The sequence below is a fragment of the Dromaius novaehollandiae genome, chromosome 1 (genome assembly GCF_036370855.1).
Source record: "Dromaius novaehollandiae isolate bDroNov1 chromosome 1, bDroNov1.hap1, whole genome shotgun sequence".
NCBI lineage: Eukaryota > Metazoa > Chordata > Aves > Casuariiformes > Dromaiidae > Dromaius > Dromaius novaehollandiae.
The window spans coordinates 35,148,126-35,169,776 of record NC_088098.1 but is presented as its reverse complement, the minus strand read 5'-3'; the positions used below and the strand labels follow the sequence as shown (position 1 = coordinate 35,169,776).

The window sequence follows — 21,651 nt, the reverse complement described above, 5'->3', positions numbered from 1 at the left end:
ACCATTAAAAGGCAAGTGTTCTGTTCCTGGAGGGGTACTAAGCAGCAAAGCTAAAAGCATTAGGAAAATATTTTAGCAAGATGGAAGTTCAGAAAAAAGAACTTTTTTTTTTTTTCCAGAGCCAGTAGCACAATACTGTGCTTCCTATAAGCAGTGTCATCCTAGGACCTGTAGTCGCCAGTGGGCCACCACCTTGGTACCTCCAGTCCTTCTGCCGTCCTCTGAAAACTCCCAGCACAGCTGAGTCACAGGCACAGTGACAGCTCAGCAGAACATCCTGAACCACCTCCTGAGAGAGCAGGGCATGTAAGTGTTCTCGGGGTGTGCAACAGGCATTAAAAGAAGGATCAGAATGTAAATTGGTAGGAGATGAAGAGACAGGTTCAGTCATGCAGATCCCAGCTTTCAAAGTCATTTTAGGTGGTGGTCATTCAGATCCCTGTCAAAGCCGAATAATTTAAAAAATTCCAAGTATTCTATTTCAGTGCATCAAGTGTTCTCTCTGAGGAATGGATTACTGATTGTGTCCTTAAGGAACAGATGCCTGCAACTTACTGTTGAATAGTCATTTCTCCACTGAGCAGGTGGATGCAGACAGTTTCAGTGACAGCCCATCCTTTCCTGGTAAAACCCTGGGCCTTACTTCGGCCTCCATCAGGCATGGCTAGTGCTGCCTGGGCACCCATGGAGCTCAGTAGAGCTGCAGTGATTTGCCCTGTTTGCTTACGGTGGAATCAAGAAGGTAATGTTAACTCTGTCTTCAGTCACATGAACTCCTTCCTGATTCTACCTGGAGTCATTCTAACAGAGCAAGAACTAGGGGAAAAGAGAGAAAGAACCAGCTTCAAAGACCACCGTGTAAAAAAGCTTGAGAGATTTGAATAAGGCATCTTTAATAAAGCTTTAAGGAAGAAAAAAAAATCTACTCAGGAGGATGTGATAATGGGGAATTTCAGGTCCTTTTTCAAAGAGTAGGTTGAATTATCTATGTCAGCTGCAGTGGCAACAGAGAAAGAGTAAGAGAAAATTAATTCAATATTGTAGGTTTCAGTGTTCCTTCCAAAATAAGGACAGGCTAATAATGGGAGAATGTCTTTTCAAGTGGCAGATGGCCACATTAAAACTACAGCTGTGCCACTGTTTCAAAATTTCTGTAAGGCATACAAGAGGAGGGGACAGCTGCCTCTGGCATGGGTGCTAGCCCTCACACAAGAAAGGTTATTTTTAACCCAAACCAGGTCCCTGAGGTGGTTCGTGGTGTGACATCCTAGCAGGTTCCACAGAGAGAGCAGCATCGAGTGGTGGGGCAGCACGCGGAGACGGGGCAAAAGCAGACTGAGGCTCCTTCACCTTGCTCTGGTGCCAGCAGTGACGCTGGTGAAATTTCAGAGCCGGATTCAGGAAGAGCCAGGAGCTGCCTCCTTGCATGGAGGCAAGATCGGGTGCTCAGCAGCATCTCCCAGTTCCTGCTGAGTTTTTATCAGCATGTCTAACCTTTAACGTGGAAAACAAAAACACAGCTGCCTGTCACCCTGCTTTGAAAGACTGCTCATCTCTGCACTAAAGGACTTTGAGCTGGAGACAGAGTTTACTTGGGCTCAAAACAGCTGTAATAGCTATTGCAGATTCAATGTTCTCTCCTATTGAGTACAGTTATTGCAATATCTGGAATATTTATCCAGGCATCATAGTCTGGCTGTGTAAATTTAAAAAATTAACTCATAAGAAAAGTAAACTTTAGTTTGTGTTTCTTGAGCATGATCTACCATCAGTCTTCTTGAGGAAAAAATACATGCAGAAATAAAGGTAACAAGGAAAGGGCAGACACTTTATCTGTTTATAAAGGTGAACCTAAGTATGTTGAACACACACGTATCTGTATTAATCTGGGTAGTGAGGTTGGGGGAAAATGCATATGAGGCATGGTAGAAAGCAGAAATTGGAGGCAGTGGAGAGTATAGGGAGGTAGCGGCAAAATAGAATGAAATGGGGGGGAACTGGCTGTGGAGAACAAAGACAGGAGGACGTTTAGCCTGGCTGTGCTCCTGGAATAAATGGCTGAAATGGAGTTTGTCTTGACAAGAGCCTTCAGCTTCTATCCTGCACAGAGGCAACACTAGGTGTTCAGCAGCTTTTCTCAATTCCTGCTGTGTTTCTCCTGGCATGTTTAACCTCTAAATGGGTAAGAAAAGCAGTGTGCCATAGCACCACTGAAAACGGTATGGCCAATTGCAAGAGTAAACCTGAGGCTGAAAGAGAAGAAGGATTGCAGGAGGATAAGGAAAAGGTTAGGATGACTGAGAAAATCTGGAGAAATAAAAGAGGAAAAAAAGACCTCTATAGTCAAACAAAAACAAGTGACATGAGCAACCCAAGAAAGACAGCACAAACAAACAGATTTAGTATATGAAATGTTAAAAATATTGGAAAGTTGAATAGAAAGATGATTATCTTTGAACATGACAAATGCATATCTTACAACACATGAACTTTTTATATTTGTGTGTATTTATTTATTAGCATTGGTATTCCTTTTTGGGTAGAGTTAACTTTTAGTGCTTTGTCCCTCAGGTAGCTTTTAACCTTTTTGCCTTCTGAAGACACCAAATGGATAGGCATTTATTTATTTTGACATTATTTGAAGCCTTTTATTGTTTTCAGTGCAGATAACTTTATACTTTCAAAATTGTTTGAAAGAAACTATTCAATGATTTTGAAGTTGCAAGTGTTTGAAGTCTTCCTAATAGCACTGCAGAATATAAAAACTGATGGATCAAGATCCTTATGTCTGAAAAATGAGAACAACAAACTCTCTAATCTACCTCATACCTCTGCAATGCAGAGCAAGCCACAAAGTACCTTTGTCTGATGACACTTCTGTTTTTACACTCTTGAATATCTGTTTAGTAGTCCAGGCAGTTTCTCTGGAATTTTTTTGTGCAAGTAATCTGCCTACATTTCACTGTTGTTAATTTAATCCCACAACTCTTTTCGTATTTCTCCTGGTTTAGTAGGAAGTTTAGCCAAGGCACAAAAACTCACTAATGAACAAGGATGTGTAATTAAAGAGTTTTAAATGCCGTGTTCAGAAGAGAAGTGGTATTAGCTTAATCTCTTTCCTAAGTCACTGCATCAGAATCCTCTCTTGCATGTATCTGAAACATTGCATTCTTTGGGATCAGGTTATGCCAATTTTTACAGCAGCAATTTTCTTGAATTTCTTATTTGCTAAGGAATATACTTAAATTAAGATAGTCACTGGTACCATCCATCTGCCACATTCTAGAAAACAAACATTTCACAAGAATGAGCAGTGTAAAATTTTAATTTTTCTTTTTGCCAGATGCGCAATAGTTTATTAATATAAAAAAATACTTTCAAAAATGAAAAAAAAAAGAACAGCAGTTCTGTGGTAAGTGTCATTACTCACAAAGACTGGGTAGTCTGGATTTTTGCATCGTTATGTCAGTAAGTAAACGTCATGATCAAATAGTGCAGAAAAATCTTGTAACAGTTTCTTCTTTCTAGAGAGGCATCGACAGTACAAAGAAAAACACCTCTGGAACTTTACATATGGAAATAGTAGGTTTTCCTTGAAGTGTAAGCACAAATTCCTCTTAGCAAACTGATCATGCTAGAGAGAGCCTCTGCCAAACATCTTGCCACTCCCCTCAAATTGTAATGTTCTGAGTAATTTATTTTTCTATGAAGTTCTGATTGTTACATAATTCTCTGAATTTGTTACATCTTTAGCTTAAGACTTCTGTAACTGCTTTCGAGTGAACAGGTGAAATGAAAAGGACGGTGCAATTTCAGGATGCATATTACTAATCAAGAGTAAAGCTTCCATCAGTGATTGCTGGGGAGAAAACGCATAATAAGCATAAAATAATAAATATTTAGCAGTTATGCTTTTTTAATGAGGAAGCATTCACTCTTCCTTTTTTTTAGCATTCCATTTTATTACTGATGTCATTAATACATTACTTACAGTAATGATGAAATCTTTGCCTCAGATGTAGAGAAGTGAGAGAAAAATGATTCGTTTAGTGTAGTCTCAGCCAAGACTCCTGAATTTTTGATTGTATTACACATGCATTTGTTCTTGTTTCCTTGGTAACAAACTTATTCATGTGTTACAAAAGCAAACTTTTACGTTAGTAGCAGTAAAAAAGTTAACCTCAATTAAACATGGAACTATCAGAATCTTGCTACATCTTAATCTTTTAAAATGTAGATTTCATGTTTCAGCCAGATTACTGTCAAAGGACTCTGTGTGTGTATGGCTTTAGACACTTGTATATAGGTTCTAGGGTTATACAGGCATATATTTGCTTAATTTTGAATTGCAGCTGAATTATTCATTTCTTTAAAGATACATGCACATATGCATGTTTAAAGATCAGACCACTTTCTGCCTTTATTCCATGTGGGTAATACATGTATATACATTTTATATAGTTGAATCACCAAAAATATTTATAATTACCATATAAAGGAGACATAAAAATAGATGTTTATATGCAGACTGAGATTTCAGGCTTCTCAAAAAAAAAAGAGCATTCTGCTGTTTTCCAGATGAAAAGATTGTATTGCCTGTATATGAGGTGCATCTAAAGAACTTATATCATCAAGTTTATTATGCTGGAGTGTTCAGTGTAAATTTAATTTTAATATTGAAAAGATTTTTACAAGTTTAGTCAGAGTAAATGGAATATTGGCTTTTTAAAATTAGTTATGAAATAGTGTCTCCAAATAAAAAGGCAGTGCTGGCCAATATTCCACCTATTTTTCATAGCCACTTAAAAAGTCTAGAAATCATATTTGCAATAATCAGTTAATGGATTATTGAGAACTACACAGCCAGAATGGCGGCATGCCATTTTCTTCTTAATAGCACAGAAGTTGTATTACTTATTTGTTTTGAATTTTACAGAAGTGGTCATGGAAGGTGGTAGTCATGTTTTTGCTTACATGAAATATGACAAAAAACAGTGACCTTGATTGTGCAGGCAATATTTATTCTGGTAAGCTGATAAAATCAGTCACATTAGATAACTGATGTTGCTGTGGTGTCTCACACAACTGATGGATGAATGAAAACAGTTCCAAGCTCTTTCATTTTTATCCGTGGCGGGTTTTTTTTTTTTTAATCCTAGTGTATTTATCAACAAGTTATTTATGATGTGGACAAAACATTACCTCTTCAACTGGAAAAAAAAAATCAGTGTTGGTCTCAAGTTTAAAGAGGCCTCTTTATTTTGCTTCTGAGCAGACAGAATAATATCCAGATAGGAGAGAGACTGTTAGAGAACTTTCTGACTTAAGAATGTCCTCAGTTTCTTTATTAAAAGATAGCAGCTTAACATTTAGTTCTCCATGCCTGGTTGCTGCCTCCAGGTGTTATCTGTGGCAATTAGACTCTCTGAAATACTGTAAATAAGGCAGCATGTAGGCTGTATGATCATACTTCCAGTGTGAAATAGGTTTTAGAAAGCTCATAGGTGATCAACTGACAGGTTTTTTGTTTACTCCTGGAAATCTTCCTGGAAGATCCCCAAGCTGTGCAATGCAGCCACTCTTCCTTTGTCTTTTGTGCTGCTGAAGGCCCTCAAAGTTAAGAAGGGGTTTTAAAATTGCTTGCAATCACTGTGCCCTATGTTTTCCTCTCACTGCACACTGCAAGGCCAATATTCAGGGGAGGTTCCAGCTCTGGCTGTCGGCAGAGCGCTTCTGAGCCTCTCCGGATGTTTCAGAGAGGACAAGTGAGTGTTCAAAAAATGTAATCTTATATGCTAACTAAGGTAACTTTCTCCACTCTCTTTTTTGCTGTTGCTGAGGTGGTTTAACATCTAAAATTAATTTCTGAATTTATCAATAGTAAATTTCTAAGCATGTAATATTGTATATCTATTTGTAGTTATAATTTGTTAACTAAAATAAACTAGGAAGGCACTGTACGAATAGAAGAGACAAAAACACATATTCTGTATGAAGATTTCTTTAGCACCTTTCAGGCTTCAGAACTGCAGAACAAAAGGCTGGAATGAGCCCCTGGAGACTGTTTAGGCCAGCTTCTAGCCTCAGGCACAGTCTCTGTCATTCCTCACAGAGGTTGTATCACAAGGAATCACAGAGTATTTTAGGTAGCAAGGAACTGCTGGAGGTCGTCTGGTCCAACCCACTGCTCGAGGCAGGGCCAACTTCAAAGACAGGGCCAACTTCGAAGTAGATAAGGTTGCTCAGGGCACTTACCCAGTTGCGTTTGAATATCTCTAAGGATGGAAATTCTTCTCTGGGCAACCTTCAGTGTTTTACTACCCTTATTGTGGGTTGTTCCTGCCCTTCCCCCCACTTAACTGGAATAATGGGAATTTCCCATGCTGCAACTTGTGTTCATTGCTTCTCATCCTTTCACAGTGCACCTCTGAGAAGTGTCTGGCTCTGTCTTCACCATAACCTTGAAAACAGCAGTTAGATTCCCCCTTAACCTTCTTTCTTAAGATTGAACAAAGCCAGTACCTTCAGCTTCTCGTTGTACTTTGTGTGCTCCAGCCCTCAGTCATGTTGGTTGCCCTCCTCACTTCAGTATGGCCATCTCCTTTTCTGTACCGAGGAGACCAAAATGGGACTGCAGATGCAGCCTCGTAGGTGCTGAATAGCAGAGAATAATGACTTTGTTTTATCTGCTGCCTGTGCTTTTACCGATACAGCCTGGTATGGAGTTGATTTTCATTTCTACAAGGATGTGCCACTAATATTCAACTTGTTGTCTGCCAGGCCCCCTCAAGTCCTTTTCTGCAGAGCTGCTTTCCTTTCCAGCTGGTGCCCAGCCTGTACTGTTGAGTGGGATTATTCCATCCCAGGCGTAGGACTTGGTATTTGCCTTTGTTGAATTTCTTGGGGTTTTTGTAAGACCATTCCACACTTCACCACCCTTTTCTGCAGCATGTTTTACTTTATGTTCCACCTAAATCTTTGTTTCTGAGATGTAAGTTCATAATTTCTGTAGGTATGGAAGATAAGTTTTCTCTTTCTTTCCTGCAGTTTTTGACTTTTTTGTACTCTATTTATTCTGTTTCTACCTCAGTCTTCTCCACTTTATCTATACAGCCCCAATTCATTTAATTTTTTTTTCAGATTAAATTTAAAAGATCTTCATGCATTCTCTCTTCAGGTCTCTTTCCATTTAGTTCATTTTTTGGTGGAGAGAGAAGAAACGGTGACATCTTAACTGGACAGACTTCAGTTGAGATCAGTGTAGAGGAGAGTGGATAAATAAATTTGTGTCTGTCAGGCTATTCCTGACATCCTATCCTATTAGAGATGTTTTTATGTTTGCCTAGATTGCACGTTTTGGACATTATGGAGTTGGGTTCAGCTTCAGAATGACAGTGATCTCAGATGATTTTCAGGGAACACCAAACCTAATCACTTGTTCTTCATCCGCAGTTTATATAGTTGAATATTCCTGTTTGATTGGAATATCTTGCATTTGTCCCTATTGAATGGCATCCTGTTTTGTTTCAGATGTTTACTTCAGTTTGGTTATTTTATATTCTAATCTAATCATCCAGAGCGCTTGCAGTCCCTCTAAGACTGGTGATGTCTTGACATTTATTCATGAGCAAGATATATATGTACTGAAATTGCATGTACAGAGTTGAATATGTGTAGTATATAATGTACAGAAGGTAAAATACTGAATAGCAGTAGATCCAAAAAAAAATCCAAGTGATTTGCTTTTCTGTTTGTATATTGAATCATTAATTAAAGATCATGATACAGCTTTCCGGTCAATTTTGTGTTCACCCTGAGACAGGCAAACTCTCTTTAAAAGAGTGATATGTCTTGCTTGCTTATAAGAATGTTATATGACACCTGTTGTGTCCTCTCTGTCCACATGGCTTGCTATCTTGCTGTTGATTTGGCATGATTTGCTCATCAGAAATCCAGGTTGGCTGTTTTTCCTTGTTTTTTTCCAGGTGCCTTCAAACTCTTTGTTTTATGTATTTATTTTTTATTCCATTTTTTCCATGAATGAAAGTTTAATGCCAACTGTATAAAGATCTCTCTTCCTCCCTCCCTCCCTCCTGCTTTGTTTTTTCTTTGAAGACTGTAGTTGACCTTTTCTAGTTGCCTTTTATCTCCCTGAGTTCTCAAAGATGTTTACTAATAGCTTTGAGATTGTTTATCACAAGTCATAGCTTCACCAGTTGCAATAGTGGGGAAAATGTACTTATGCAAATGTAGTGTAATTACCAACAGTTGTTGAGGTTTTTGACCAAGACATCAGGACCAGTCACCTATCTTACATGAAAGTGCCGTGGACTCTTCTAATGACCACACATGACTAGCCCTTAGTTTTAGATCCAGTTTTAAATTAATGTAAGAGTTTGAATGAGTTGTTGACCATAATCATGAGGATGAAAATTAGTTCTCTCTGTTTTTAATGGATGTTGATGTGCTCTTTAGAAAAATAAATACACATGAGTTTGGAAGAAGGCCTGCATGTGGTTTGAATATTGCAATTCTTCACTTGCAGTTGGGCCATTAGTTTAATGCATCGTTCTGCATAAATTTTTAAGTAAATTTATACATGCATTAGTATAACCCCATTTCTAGACAATCCCCTGCCATTCCGTGCTGCTATTTTAATATCGTTTCAAATATTGTGACTTCATCTGTTGCAGCATTCACTGCAAATTAGCTTGCTGATAGTCCAAAAAAACCTTGAAACTCATGTCTTCCTTTGGTGAATAATGGTCGGTCCATGTATAACTCCTGATAGTAGTGATAATGGGCTACTTGGTCCAAGCCCTTTGAGCTCAGACTATTCATTGGGAGGAGAAAGTGGGCGGATGAGCGAGAACCGGAAAGAACAGGATGCGGTGAGGCTGTGCCTCATGCAGCGTTACAGCCATGGGCATCATTTTGTGGTTGCAGCGCCCTGGTGCCTACGGGAATGGTAGCAGCCCCATGGGTCGCGGTGACCCTCGACTGCTTCACTGATGCAGACCAAAGTCCAGCTCTAGTACGTCAGTTCTGAGCTTCTGAAGAACAGCTGATTTCTCCCAGAAATCAGGAATGTTTTTTCACCTTGCATTTTGCAAATGGGCATATGTTTTGGCTTTCCTATATTTTTCCCATTGTTTAGAAACACAGCCTTATTTTAAATGGTGTCCCAATGTATAGGCTAACTTTTGTTGCCTAAAGAATGCAGGACTCTAAACTCAAATCAGTTACTTGATGGACAGCACAATGTTGTCAGCATCAGACTTAAAAATCTTAACACAGATTTCAAAATCCATATAAGTGGGGAAAAAATTGGAGGGAGGGAAAAAGCAAAAAAGTTAGTAGCTTTATGTTGATTTTGCTTTTTGACTGGTAGAATGTCTTTACATTACATTTTCAAGCTTTTATCCTAAATTTTGAAGGCATTAAACTTGTTCTTGAAATACAAGTTGAGTTTCTCATTTACTTTACTCCTCAAGCTGGTGTTAAAGCAGCTTTTTAAATTTTATCAAGCACACAATACGTTCTTGGAGCTGGCAACAATGCCTCCAAGTTAATAATCAGTATCATGTTTTTCCTTTCCCTTCTTGCAGGTGGCATCAGAAGGGACTCTGGGAAGACTGGCTGCACTGACTTGCAAGAGCTGTCTTATTAAATCTAATTTAAATCCTCATTTTGATAAACTTAAATGTGACTCATAATTTTTTATCTTTCCCTCAAGAGGTTATTAAATATGCTATGTAAAATAAAAGACATGACTGCTCATGAATCATTAATGCATGCATTAATATAGAATTTGATTTCACCTAACCAGCATATATTCTGTTGAAGAATATAGAATAGTTTTCCTAAAACAGATGGTTATCTTTCTCCAAAATTAGTGACAGAAATTCTTCCATTCCTATATTTTTGTTATGGCACTGTGACAGTTGTCAGTTCTGTGACACAAAAGCACCATATTACAGAGCTGTCACTTCCTAAAGACAGAACTGCAGAGTGTGTTTTCTCCTCCAACTCTGTATGTTTTCGTTTTCCCCTTACCTGTCAAATCTCAGCTTTCGGATTCTGTGCTAATTTTTAACAGTTCATGACACCAAGAACATAGGAAGTAAAATAAGGGTTTTTTCCCCCTTTCTCCTCTTTGCATGTATGTGATTTTCTTTAGGTATTCTTAGAGGAGCCTCTCACTCCTGAATTCAGGATCTGACAAAAAAAACCTCCTTGAAAGTCAATGAAGGTTTTCCCATTGGCCTCAATAGATTATAGTGTTCAAATAACTCATTTTTAAAGGAAATAGTAATCATAATTGTAAATTTAAATCACTATTACTGAACAAGAGAGAGCCTGCCCCAAAAATTTTGCCTTTTTGTCTAAAATCACACCATGGAAATTATAGACAGATGGGACTGTCCCATGGCTCTGGGGATAAAAGGAGGTGCGAGCCAACACGCCGGCCAGCGGTCTTGCCCTCTTAAAATCAGTGGCTCCGAATGAGAATTAAGACACCAGTGTAAGGAGACTAAAGGGAAATAAATTGTGTAGGAGAAACCGTTTCCAAACCTGTGTAGAATTAAGCTTCCTTTTATTATCTGAGCAGTCTCAATTATTTCAGGTAGCTGTTTGCAGTGTGTGAAATTAATTATTTTGATATGTGTTTTTAGGATAAAGATGGTAGATGTTTCAGAATGGAACCATTTGGGACAAAAAGGACGTGCTTAGCAACAACCAAATACTACTGCAAATCAACATTAATTTGCTTTTTGTTTTCATTTTCTTGAAATATGTAAAATGTATATTTTCAAACATCCTTGTTTGTTTATAGTAGTTTACAACTTATTGGAGTTTTAAGTCCTTTTCAGTTTTGCAATTCGTATTTAATTAGACTTTGTATTTGGCACTTACACTGAAATGAATATTTATTCTCTGTGAAAATGTGATTAAATGTATTCACTGAGATTTGGAGTGGCAATGAATTATGATGTCTTGTAACCGAACAGAATTTTTAAGCTATCTAAATCATTAAAAAGTTAGCAGTCGTATATATTTGGTTATTTATTTTGTATTGCTAGTCTCGTGCAGTGTTTCAAATGCAGTATCAGTATCAGAGAATAATATATATCCCTTGAGTAAATAGGGTTGTGATTTTATCTTTTGATGTGTAGACACAGTCCATGTAAGAAAAACCTGATGAACAGAATCTTATGTCTGCTTACTGTAACAGTTGGTCAGCCCTTCACAGCGAGCCACAAATTTCCAGTGGCTTCATAAAATAAGAATTTCTTGTAGTTTTGTGGATTTATTAGAACGTCCGTAAAAATAGTGCACAAGTTTACTTTTTTATGTTTTTGCACTAAAATAATGCTAGGAATACTAATTACGAAGAAAATTATCTTTAGCTTCTGTATTATCTTAGCATTTTTAATTTCAAAATGGGGTTTTTGTGATGTAGTTTGGACACATGGTTCGTTAATGTAGTTTTAGTGACTGTTACTGATGATGCAGGTTCTAAAGTTACTGTAAAGTGGGTGAGTAGTCGTTCCCCCTGAAATCAGAGCAAATGTGACCTAACTTTGCAGTTCTGCAAAATCAGTAACAAAGTGACGAGCAAATTAAGCCAATTCATTCATCTGTGAAATATTTCAAGGTCAAACGGTTACTGGCTACAAGATTTCTAACTAAAAAGACAGAGGATGACAGTACTTACAGTTTGGTAATGTTTGCTTACTGACCGTGAAATGAAATTTAACAGTGTGGCATGTCTACATTTGTAAATTTATTGTGGTTGTTTAGACTTCTTGGAAAACGAAATGTCAAACTATCACCCTTAGTTTGCAGAATGCATTGTTTAGGCCCAATAGATGAGTTCACTTTTTCTACCAGTGTGGGATTATTCCCATTTCACCGGTATTTTTCTTAAGTAAAATGAAGCTTGTGGCACAACTACGTCTGAAGTTAGCACACGACATTATCAATGCAGATGTAAGAGCCTGGTGCAGCAGCTGCAGATTATCATCGTGCTCAGTGACAGCCAGAGTCCCACTCAACTCAGCGGGACAGCTTGAGAGGGTGGGCTCCTAGGAGTTTTTGCAGAGTGAGACCCTAAATTATAGAAATACAAAAAGGCTGTGATCACCAGTTAAGTAGGTAGTGCATGGAATAATTTACAGGCAAACCAGTTCCAAGAGTAGAGAGTAGGGTAGTAAACTGTAAACATCTAAAAAGCCTCCTTGGTTAGAATACTGCAGCCAAAATTTTAAGAGTTAAACTCGGACCTAAGTTGTTGTTGTTATTTTTTGGGGAAGAAGAATTGCAAATTCCAAAAGCGTTTTTTAAAGAATCTTAAATGTCAATCAGTGTCATCTGATACTCTCTGCACAAAGGTGATATAAAACCTAGGGGGAATGTGTTCATGGCCATCTATATACGGTTGTTTTAATGGCTTGTTCTGAACAAAATTCTAATGGTTGACTATTCAAAATACCAGTATTTAACAAGTCAGCTTATAAAATCCACATGCAAGCTGAATTTTAGTGTTTTAGAAACGTTGTCTCTATCTGTATAATGAGCATGTAAAACAGTGAAAATGCTTTTCAGCTGGAATATCTGCAATAAATTACAAAGTTCTTCCGGATAGTGAGGTTAGCTGTGTCTGTTTTGTACGCTAGCTGTCAAAAATTTCTCTGGCCTTAATTTTTTTGTTTTATCCTTGGGTTAATGTTGGTGAAGGCTGAAGTCCTTGAGTAGCTTGGTCTCTTGTATTTTGAAGTAATTAATTACAAGCTCTGTCACGTCATGTATGCATTAGGAAACATGGAACTTGCTTTTGGAGCAGTGCATTGGTCTTTTGTTCTTCTTTGTCAATTATGAAAGATACACATTTGATATGCATTTTTTGATTTAGGTTTACATGCAGCATAGGAAGCTGTAACTCCAGTAGTTGCAGTAACAGATTGCTATGATAACCTGTAGACCAGGAAAGAACAACTCCCTGGTTGAAGAGAACAGGGAAGGGTGAGCGAGGGTGGAAACATGTGTTACATCAGGGAATAGTGTGGATGTTTTAGGGAGAGCTTCCTGAGAACACCTTTTTAAGCATTTGTTTTTACTAATGAGGAAGAGGATCACAAAGTGATGAAGTAAGTTCTGAGGTACAAAGCAACACCAAGGGGGAGCTTGAAAAGTTAGGGTTTGACTTTGAAAAGCCACTGCTAAGCACCATAGGAGGTCAGTTGTCAAATAATCTTTGGTTTGGGAACTGTTAACTTTCCAAGAGAAGAAACCTCAATTATCCTGTGACTTCTAGAATGTATGTTAAGGTCAGTGATCTCATAGTCTTTTACAAACAGAAACAGCAGTTTTATATCCTGTATTGTTACCCTGTGAAAGGTGAAACACAGAGCAAGTCATCAGTTTGTATTTAGGCCCACAGTGTTATATTATGAAGGTGTTATTGTCACAATAAATTGCCAGCAAATCTGAAATGCATCTGAAATGGCAAAATTCATGGCAGAAGGGGTAGAGTGTTACAGGCTCAAAATGTAATGATTTTTTTTCCTGTGGTTTACCTCTTAACATTCATAACCAAGAACAGTTTCACTGAGAAGTGAACAGTTTTGAAGTTTGTGTATTTACTTTGTCTATATTTTCTTTCTCAACCACAAAGCAACATTATAAGGCAGGTTTTCCCTTTTTCTCTTGAATGCAGAGAAGGTGGACTTGCGATAGGAAACAAATTATAACCTGAACTGTAGAACCTGTTCTGTGCCCTTGGAACGGGGACGGAAGGGGGGCAGCCAAACCTCATCTGTAAAGAGGTGTCAGTAACTCTAATTTGCCAAACTGCTGTTTGGCGTGAGGGAGATGAAGTACCATAGTAATGTTCAATGGGCCTTGCTATTGTGCAGAAGTCTTGTGGATGGAAAACATGATCCTTCAGTTCTATGGACAGGTTTACTTAGGTCTCGTTAATGCAATGTTACATGTGAAGTTGTCCTTTTGCCTTTCAAGTTTCTCTTCTGCTCTGTTCTCTTTTTACCTGATATGCTTCGCAAGTACAGATTGTGCAGAGAATCTACTTAAAACTCAGGATTCAAAAAGAAAGAGGCAACAACTGGGTGTGGAGGGTATTTAGAGGAGGAGAAGGGTTAATTTAGCTGAACTATTGGATTTTTCATTACCATCCTGCTGGCCTGTGCCCCAGGCATCCAGATGATAGCCTAATATGCATAAAGATTTACATACACTTACTCCCAAATTCACATGATCATAATGCAGTATGTGCCTGTAGCTGTCTTTTTTGACTGTTGAGCAGAATTTTCTTCTTGTCTGAGCCTACCTGCAGTAACATCTTTCTATTTATCCACCCTTGACCGTGATGTAACAGAGGGGGCTCAGGATACAGATCACCTTCCAGATTCCTGGGTTTTGGTTTGGTTTGTTTGTTTTTTTCCCAGAGGGGCTTTTCCGTTGCTCTAGTTTCCTAGCTGCAGTCTTCCCTGTTAGGTTTCTTTTCTGTTGCCTCTGCTCCTAACTACTCCTTCCATTTATTAAGCAAATGACAAAAGTTTTGATTCTTTGATCAAACAGATGCACAATGCGTCACTGGTGGATGTTTTCAATAATGAAACTAAGTAGGTTTTCACTGCCACCAAATGATTGCTGTTGTTAAATATTATTAAGAAAGGAGATGGAGCACCCAGGATGGTGCTGCTGAGGGAGCACAGAAGTGCCTCTGTACCAAAGAGTTCATCAATCTGGGTTTCATATATCTTTGACACAGAGAATTGATATCAGTTAGAAGATGAGTTTTCTTTCAGATGGCACCTGGCGATTGCTTTAGTGTTACATATCATGCTAGTTCATTGTGTTTTGAGATGAAATCTCTCTCTCTCCTCCTGTGGAATTAGGGTGGGATAATCTGTGGGAATATTCATGTATACCTACTTACAGCTCACTGCACTGTGAGGCTGTGGCCACGGAGGATGGGGGAAAAGTCCTATTGAGTAGGATAGGAAGCATCTGCAGGAGGATGTATAGGAGGCCTGAATCTGCATATTGCTTCTTCACAAACATTTTTGCTAATAGCATGATGGTTTTTTTTTTAAAAAAAGTTAAATATATTTAATTTTGCATAATAAGAAGTTTCTTGCGTGAACTTTTACGTGAGAAGGAACATCCAGTGATGGATTCTCCTGTGGCGTGCCTGAATTCCCAGCCATCAGATTCAGCACTTCCACTGCCAATTAACTATAGAGGGATAAATCCCACCCCCTCCCATCCTGCTCGGTGGCACAACATACCTCCCGTAGGATGTGGAATATACTCCACAGGTGACAAAATACTTCGATGCTTTTATGTAAGGAGCTTCATTTCATCTATGTGCTAGGTATTTTTGTTCTAGAGAATGGTAATTTAAGTCATTCGTTATTCTTCCAGTGTTCTATGTACACTTTAATTGTGTTTCAAATTGAAATGTGCAGTTTTTGAAAACTGAAAAATTAGGGAACTATGATGGGTTTTACTCAGTGAGGAGCACGCTTTGCTCCATATGTATTTCATAGTTGTTTTGAGATATACTTTATGCATAAGTGGACACAAGCACAGTATGCAAAATCGTGGTAGTGTTCCCTTTGGCTATTTGCTGCTTTTCTTTAGAAAGATGGAAATACCTTTAATTCAGACATCTCAAAGATTGTATTCTAGCTCTAGTATTTTAAAATAGCAGTCCACTGTTTCAGCCCTTGGGGGTTTTAAATATAGTTAGAATAGTACTCTGTTTATCTTTGTTTTTAGAGTGACCATTGGTATCACAAAATGTTAAGCAAACTCAAACTTTTTTTGTGCCTAATTTTATCCAAGTTGTGGGTATTTCTTTGACATTGGTCAAGTTAACATTTGTTTCTGCCTATCTGTGTATTATAACTAGTAGCTTATTTAAAGCCAAATATGCTAGGTGGCAGAGAGGGAAAAAATAGAATGTGTAATAAACTGTTTCAGCTGAATTGAGGAGAAAAAAAAGAAAAAGAAAATCTTCTTTTCCCCCGAAGCATACATTCTGCATCAAATTCAACTTGACAACTGACCCTTTTAAAACAGTGCTACAAAAATTTCTCAGCCTTCTCAATATACAAGAGACAATGCTCTTGTATTAAACAACCCTCCCTGCTCCCCACTAAATGAATGTAGCCTCTTCCTATATCCTTTGTGTTCTCCTTTTTCTGTCCTCATTCATTGCATTGGCATTCACAGTTTTATTTACACACTTATTTGTGAGGGAGTCTTTGTGAAAAGCAAAATCTTTGGGAATGTTAAAATGAATAAATAACTCCTCTAAGTATTTGTTGGGAGTTGCAAGTTTCTTTTGAAAATCAGTGTGTTCATTTGCAAAAACAATTTGCTAGTTAATTAACGATTAGCTGACAGAAAAGCTGTAATCCTGCTTATAAGTCTTACATTGTTTAACTCAGGAAAGAAGGAAACAATACCCAGTGACTTGGTGTGAGCAATGAATGACAAGTATATAAAAGTGAGCACTCATGAAGCTGAGTGTACTGCATTAAAATCAGAACAGGCTGATTATTTAATGGATAAAAAGTACTCAATTTTAAAAATAATAGTAGTGGAGTAGCTGTACTCTATCACCATCCAAATACTTCATCACACTTCTCATGTACCACTGTTCCAGAGATGCTAGATGGGTTATTCTGTAGTGTTTTTTCCACTGTGAAATGAGAGAGAAGTGCAGTGTGAGACTTTTATGTCCCATGCTTACAACAGCCTCTCAAAGCCTCTTTGTGGAAGGACATGCAACTTGTATTGAGAAGCTTGCTAAATGGAAGGGTTTTGGATGGTGCTAGAGTAGGTTGGGGAATGGTAGGCTGCTAGTTTCTCCTCCCAATATTGTATTTGTACGTGAAACTGCTTGTGCATATATGGGCCACGTGTGCTTACAGTGCTTCTTGACAGATTGAGAACCACAGACTTTTGATGATTTTCAAATAGATAAACTCATGATTTACACCAATGTATTTAGGGCAAATTCTGAGTGGAAAATTGCAGCCTTAACGTGAGGACCTATGATATTTGAATGAACATCTGCTCTTGAAAAACCAGAAGGTCAGGCAAGATGACACAGTAAAATGAATAAGGAGAACAGTTTTTGGAAGATCCTTTGTCTGTTATTGCTGGTCTCCACAAACGATGACAGCAGATTATCAAAAACACATCTCACAGTGGAAAGGGAGCAAGAGAAGAAAAGGTCCACTCGTACCTCTTGAGGTTTGCAATATCTTTATGGGTTCTGGGGAGGAGGAAAGAGGGGGAAAAAAACCCCTTATTTTCTGTGTTCAGACAGCCTCCATAAGTTGCTTATATTCATCTCTATTTTGCATTTGTAGTTCTGTATTTTGTCCCAAGAGGTAACATGACGCAACTGTCTCCCACTGCCTTTCTGCGTTCCCTTGCGTGGTCGCATCCTGGAGAGAGTGCTCCTTCCCACCACACAAAGCTCTTAGAGGCTGCCCGGAGAAGCAGGGGGAGACACAGGAGGGAACCTCCAGCTAAAATCTTTTCTTTTAAATGCTAAAACACGATGAAATGAATTTAAAATATCTGCTTAAAACTGTTAATACTTGGTGCCAGTTCCCTGCTATATTTATACTAAACATTATAGAGGCCTATTTAATACTTAGACTCTGATTTCAAAGTACCAGGTTTCCAAGCCCACTCAGATGGAAATCCCTGATAAATATTTACTACCTTAATGGCTTATCCATGCATACCAAAACATTTTCCCTGTTCTTTTTCCCAAATACTGGAAAAAGTGCCATAGAAAACCAGTATGTTTCTTGTGAAATTTTACCTAGGTAACTGCATGTCTAATTCTGTGCAAGTAAGAAGTTGAATGCAAGCATTTAACATGTGTGTTTACATGTAAAGCCAATCTTTGCTAGGGACACAAAGGCAAGCCTAAACACTAATATCTATCTTCTATAGAATTGGCCTAATTTGGTTCTGCAAAAGCATTTACATCCCAGCTTAACTATTTGGAAAGGACAGTGTCTTGATGGTATATTTGATTACTGCCATGAAGTCTTTCCCAGCAAGTCACTGACCTCAGTCAGGTCGAGTTTGATAGAGGTTCCTGGTAATTTACGTTAAATTAATTATCAGAATGGAGAAAGCAAATGTTACTATCCACCTGGTGTCACTTGGCAAAATTTTTTATCAGCATGATGCTGGAGGCAGTGTGGCTATCTTTGTGTTTTCTAAGCAAACTACCGTGGAAATATCAACAGAGCAGTTGCTTTGTTTGGAGTAGATGTACTCCTGGAGAAAGGATGAGCCAAAGGGTTTTAGTCATACTCACATTGCAACTTCTGTTGTGACACTGACCACCAGAAAATCGAGTCCCCAAATTCTAATGCAGAATATCAACTGCCACCTTATTTTATGCACTTTGGGTACAATTATCCTATTCTCCTTGTCACTAACGGATGAAGTGCGCTGTCATCTCTGATGTTTTGCATGGTAAAAAAGTTCAGTGTCAATCTCTGTTTCTTCCTCTGCTCCTCCCATTAAATCAGTATGCCTTTCTAGAACTGTTACCCAGTATGCTCCTGCTTTTTGACAGTCTCTTAGGGTACTTTTTATTCATTTTCTAGGAGAGGGTTGCAATAACTGTTCATTTTTGTCAAAAAGTGAATTGTTCACCACAAGGAGCTACAGAAGGGTGAATCCTGAGCAATAGGAAAGCTGTTTTTTTTTAACTACAGTAAACTGTGTTTGTGAAACTGAATTCTCTGCTTATACATTTGTAAGTAGGACTATTATAAAATATTTACAGGTATGGCATGAGGATTAGCTAATGAATGTCTCCAGTGTTCTCAACAAAGCAGTAAAGGTAGTATGTAATGCATATGAAACGTAAGTGTTGTTCAGAAACCTGTATAGTATAGTAAAAGACATAATATTCATGACAATATATAGCACCATTGTCAACAGTTGAGATGTTTTCTTCTTTTTAGATTACCCCAAATACCGAAATATTTTAGGAAGGAGAAATTCCCATCAAGAGCTCATGTTGTTCTAGGTTAAAAAAAAGAAAAAAACAAATCCCGACATTCTTTATCTCTGCAGTTTACGTTCGTGGAAAAGGAAGCAGGTGTATAAAGGAGGTGCTGCTCAGATTGTCAACTTGCGGGCTAGAAGCGGTGGGTAACACCTGCTCTGGCACCGCTGGGGTGAGAGGTGTAGCCTGTCCTTTGCTGGCAGTGGTAGTTGCTGGGATACAGCGAAGAGCAGCAGAGCATGAACTCCCCTGTGCTTACGCGAAGAGTTGTGCTAGCGCTCCCTCTCAGGCCTTTTCCTCCTTTACCAGGTATGTGGGAGCCATTACCTTGACCGCTGGCAATAATACAGTTTAGTGCATTTTTTTCCTGCTTTACTAAATTAGCAACATGAGCATGCACAATGAATCCTTCCCTAGTGATGCACTTCACAAGCGTAGGCGAGAGAAGGGAAGATCTATTGTGCAAGGTAAAGATGCGTTTTTCCAAAAGCTCAGAACTCACCCAAAGGAAAATTGGTTTTCTCCTAGAAAATGGTGAGGCAATTGGTATGCTACAACTGGTGCTTACAGTGCTAGTTGAAATCTTTTGATTGCCACCTTGTCTGCATATTTAATTTGTTTGCCTTGCAATGGAAAGGTCTGAAATGTATTTGGGGGCTGGCTGTCTTCGAGGTGTGTTTAGGACCGTGGAATCCACCTCTCAAATAGAAGCTTCTGTTGCAACACTGTGTTTAACAACAGCAGTCCTGGAGCAAGGTGTGTTTGCTTGGTGAAAGCTAAGCATATGACAGTTTTCAGTTCTCAGCTCTCAGAGGGCAGTCTGAAACAGGGAAATTTTTCCACTTTTCTCCTTTTTTTAAAAGTAGCTGTATCATTTTGACTTGACATTTATAATTTAACTTTAGCAAATATTGATGCCTGCAAGACTTGTGACTTAAAGATGAATGTTTCTGACCTACAGCTAACTTTCTTACTCTAAGTAAATTTTCACATGACTGTCAGTGAGAGTGCTCTGTAGGAGTAAATATGGCCTCAAAATATCATTTCCATCTCCAGAGAGGAGAGTGCTGTCTCTGCGATAGGCTAAGTTTTTGTTTTCCATGTTTCATGATGCTAATTTAATGTTTTTGCTGCTTCGTGGCAGAGCACAGAAAAGACATCCGAATTGAAACCTTCAGAGTAGACAGTGATCCATACCAAAAGGTTGGGGGGTTTTTTGGTTTTTTTTTTGTTGTTGTTGTTGTTTTTTTTTTTTTTGGTGAAATATCCCTATAAGTTCTTATCCTTTGAAAGTTGTAAGCTGTGTGATAAAAACAGGCATGTAAAAAAACACAGTTAACTTCCTTATAAAAGTTACCATGCTAAAAATAATGCTGGTAGTGACCTCAGGGTGTGCATCAAGCACTGATAGTAGCTGCATTTTCACAGTGGAAAAACGGGGCCTGGTGAGGTCAAGGAGGATTAGAGTATATTCCTGTGGAGAGCTTGCTAGGTACATTCAGGATCGTCAGCTTTGCCAGCTAAATGGGTGTGTTTCTGCTGCTGTCTTATTTTAAAATACCTGGGAAGCTGGAACAGGCCCCAAAAGAGTTTGACTGCCTGCTTCCATTGTGCATGTGTTTAACCCTCTCAGACAGCAGATCCAGCTTACTGTACTACTTCTACGCAAAACTAGAAAATCCAAACTAAAATGTGACCAATATCTGCATGCTTCTATTGAAACAGTGATAAATTGCAATCGTAGCTTTTGCTTTACTTTTTACGACTTTTCCTAAGTTGCTTTGCTTTTGCTTTTTGTAAACTAATGAATCACCAGAAATTAATGCCACCTCTGCATGCTGTTCATTTTCCAGGTGATGATCCTGTAAAATCAATTTTACAGGAAGACACTATGACTTTCTTGTATTCATAGGTGGAAAATGGCATTTCCTGAGAGCAGTGGATGCAGGTGACCATGCTCGGTGCATGATTAGACGGAGGGAGTTGATTGATTCTGGGCTTGTGCCAGCTGACAGGAGATGTCCTGCTGGCATAGACACCTCCCTTGGCTTGCTGGAGTGCAGTTATGAAGCAAACTCGGTAGTAAATGCCAGTATGGTAGGATTTGAGCAGATACTGCTTTTGTTCTTGCAAGGGAGGGAAACTTCTTCAGAAATGCCTATGAAATTCCAGCCTTATCTTAGAGAATGCTTGTGGAATTCAGACAAGTAGTAAGCAAACATCCTGGGCACCTTTTCAGGCTTTCTCCTAGTGTCATCCTGTGCAAAGGATAATTTCCCTTGCTGTAGCTTAATTGTAAAGTTTTTAAAACTCCGCTAGGTTTTTAATGAGTGTTGCAGGGTGTGCTTATGCTGTTGCTTCCTTTGTTTGCCTGTCACCGTACAGCCTCGCCAGCTCTATAAGAAACCTGTCTGTGAAGTGCATTTTAATATTTAGATCTAACAGTGATTAGAATACACTAATGCCCAGTGGGTATATGTGTCATTTTTTAGCAGCTGCTGAGCTTTCTCCCTGCTGCTCCAATTAACACATTCAGCACACACTTGCCGGTGAGTGGGCTGTGTGTA

At 38.5% G+C, this 21,651-nt stretch overlaps 1 protein-coding gene across 5 annotated transcripts in view; it reads left to right on the top strand.

Annotated features, from left to right (window-relative positions):
• Positions 1-21,651, top strand: part of GRIP1 (glutamate receptor interacting protein 1) — a 342,714-nt gene that overhangs the window by 82,161 nt on the left and 238,902 nt on the right. Inside the window, exon 2 of one of the 5 annotated variants that reach the window (XM_064508777.1) lies at positions 120-306. The exons of the other annotated variants lie outside the window; for them this stretch is intronic. The gene's annotated coding sequence lies outside the window, so the exon portion shown is untranslated. The remainder of the gene's footprint in view (positions 1-119; positions 307-21,651) is intronic. 5 annotated transcript variants of the gene reach the window in all.